The sequence below is a fragment of the Armigeres subalbatus genome, chromosome 2 (assembly GCF_024139115.2).
Source record: "Armigeres subalbatus isolate Guangzhou_Male chromosome 2, GZ_Asu_2, whole genome shotgun sequence".
NCBI classification, from domain to species: Eukaryota; Metazoa; Arthropoda; class Insecta; order Diptera; family Culicidae; genus Armigeres; species Armigeres subalbatus.
Genome location: NC_085140.1, coordinates 267,951,360 through 267,954,639, shown reverse-complemented (window position 1 = coordinate 267,954,639; position 3,280 = coordinate 267,951,360).

Here is a 3,280-nt window from a genome sequence, read left to right as displayed (position 1 = left end):
TTAGAAACCTCGCAGTTAATAACTGTGGAAGTGCTTCATGAACACTAAGCTGCGAGGCGGCTCTGCCCCGGAGTGAGGGTGTAATGCCAATAAGAAGAAGAAGAAGAAGAAGAACATGTCACTTCTCCTTTCTCTTTCCTACTACTTACTTCTCAATTGTTACTGCACACATCTCACTACTACTTCTTTCATTTCTCAGTTCTAATTTTTCGCTACTCTGTACTCACCAGGGTAGAAATATTTCACAGTCAATGCAGTGAAAAACATGGATCTCAGTATAATCTGCAGTCGCCTTCATCGCCGCCGTGGTGAGTGCGACTGGGTGCAGCCGAAAAATCATTGAATTTTTTCAATTTGCTGGGTGAATGTGTACATTTTGCTGTGGTAAATTTCATCTTCGCGGCGCAGTGGGTGATGTGAGTTCTGTTGTTTACTTTTCTGCCTCTCCGGGAATGTGAGGTTAATTTCAAAGCAGGAAGAAAATAAAAAACCCAGATTAATCCACCTAGCGGTGATGATGCCTTTCTCGTGCGGTAAAAAAATTGTATTTTGGGCATTACTTCTGAGTCCATCGTCCGATCGGGCCAATTTTCAATAGGAAATAATGAGACAGGATTCTGCGTCGAATGCAACCTGTTGCGAGGAAATCGGTTCAGGGTAAGTGCATTAAAAGTGAGCTAGATTTTTTTACGCGCTTTTTTCTGAGAAAAAGTATTTTGGCCATAACTACCAAGCCCATTGTCCGATCCGTCCAATTTTCAATAGGAAACAATGGGGCAGGATACTGCGTCGAATTCAGCCTGTTGTGACGGAATCCGTTTAGGGCAAGTGCATTAAAAGTGAGCTAGACTTTTTTACGCGCTTTTTCATGAGAAAAAGTATTTTGGCCATAACTCCCAAGCCCATAGTCCGATCCGGCCAATTTTCAATAGGAAATAATGAGGCAGAATACTGCGTCAAATGCAACCTGTTGGGAAGAAATCGGTCAAGAGTAAGTACAAAAAAGTGAGCGAGACTTTTTTACGCGCTTTTTTATGAGAAAAAGTATTTTGGCCATAACTCCCAAGCCCATTGTCCGATCCGGCCAATTTTCAATAGGAAATAATGGGGCAGAATACTGCGTTAAATGCAACCTGTTGCGAGGAAATTGGTCAAGGGAAAGTACAAAAAAAGTGAGCGAGACTTTTTTACGCGCTTTTTTATGAGAAAAAGTATTTTGGCCATAACTCCCAAGTCCATAGTCCATTCCGGCCAATTTTCAATAGGAAACAATGGGGCAGAATACTGCGTCAAATGCAACCTGTTGGGAAGAAATCGGTCAAGAGTAAGTTCAAAAAAGTGAGCGAGACTTTTTTACGCGCTTTTTTATGAGAAAAAGTATTTTGGCCATAACTCCCAAGCCCATAGTCCGATCCGGCCAATTTTCAATAGGAAATAATGAGGCAGAATAAAATGCAACCTGTTGGGAAGAAATCGGTCAAGAGTCAGTACAAAAAAGTGAGCGAGACTTTTTTACGCGCTTTTTTATGAGAAAAAGTATTTTGGCCATAACTCCCAAGCCCATAGTCCGAACCGGCCAATTTTCAATAGAAAACAATGGGGCAGAATACTGCGTCAAATGCAACCTGTTGGGAAGAAATCGGTCAAGGGGAAGTACAAAAAAAGTGAGCGAGACTTTTTTACGCGCTTTTTTATGAGAAAAAGTATTTTGGCCATAACTCCCAAGTCCATTGTCCATTCTGGCCAATTTTCAATAGGAAACAATGGGGCAGAATACTGCGTCAAATGCAACCTGTTGCGAGGAAATCGGTCAATGGGAAGTACAAAAAAAGTGAGCGAGACTTTTTTACGCGCTTTTTTATGAGAAAAAGTATTTTGGCCATAACTCCCAAGCCCATAGTCCGATCCAGCCAACTTTCAATAGGAAACAATGGGGCAGAATACTGCGTCAAATGCAACCTGTTGGGAAGAAATCGGTCAAGGGGAAGTACAAAAAAAGTGAGCGAGACTTTTTTACGCGCTTTTTTATGAGAAAAAGTATTTTGCCCATAACTCCCAAGCCCATAGTCCGAACCGGCCAATTATCAATAGGAAACAATGGGGCAGAATACTGCGTCAAATGCAACCTGTTGCGAAGAAATCGGTCAAGGGTAAGTTCAAAAAAGTGAGCGAGACTTTTTGCTCTTTTGGTGCGCACATACACACACACATACACACACACACACGCACACACACACAGACATCACCTCAATTCGTCGAGCTGAGACGAGTGGTATATAACACTATGGGTCTCCGAGCCTTCTATAAAAAGTGAACATATAGCCTTCACGTATACTTAGTATACGAGAAAGGCAAAACCCAGATTAATCCACCTAGCGTTGGTGGTGCCTTTCTCGCATTTAGTTGAGACACCAACCTTATATGGAGTATATATGGTCCGATGTACCATTTTCTTCATAACTTTCAAACGCAATGACCGATCGTTAAAAAATTCAATAGTGATCAACAAGGCTCCCCTGTCGAATGAAACTTGTTGCGAGAAAATCGGTTAAGGATTACTATATGAAAAGTTGTCTAATGTTTTTCATAGCTTTTGTGCACACACATATGCACACACATACACACACATACACACATACATACACACGGACAGACAGACATGTGCTCAGCTCGTCGAGCTGAGTCGATTGGTATATAAAACTATGGGTCTCAGGGGCTTCTATCAAAAGCTTGTTTTCGGAGTGAAATGATAGCCTTTCGGTACAACTTAGTTGTACGAGAAAGGCAAAAATGATATAAAAAACATCACATTCATCCAATGCTGCCGAATATTTACAAGCCTGGTACTCACTTTGAACATTCATTCATTTATTTAATTAACATCTAAACAGATAACACTGAATCAACAATTTGACGCCACAATACACGGTTCGAGGCCGCATCTCTCCATCCTCGGATACGCCCCACACTCGCCAAGTCGTTTTGCACCTGGTCTGCCCATCTCGCTCGCTGCGCTCCACGCCGTCTCGTACCTGCCGGATCGGAAGCGAACACCATCTTTGCAGGGTTGCTGTCCGGCATTCTTGCAACATGTCCTGCCACCTTTGCAAATGTCACTTTGAACATCTCACTTCTCAATTTTTACTATTCACTATTCACTTCGAACATCTCACTTCTCTTAATAAGGAAACCAATTTTAACTATTTGACCAAAATGCATTCGGCCAAATGACCTTTTCGTCCAAATGGCATTCTACAATGACACTAAACTATATTTCTAC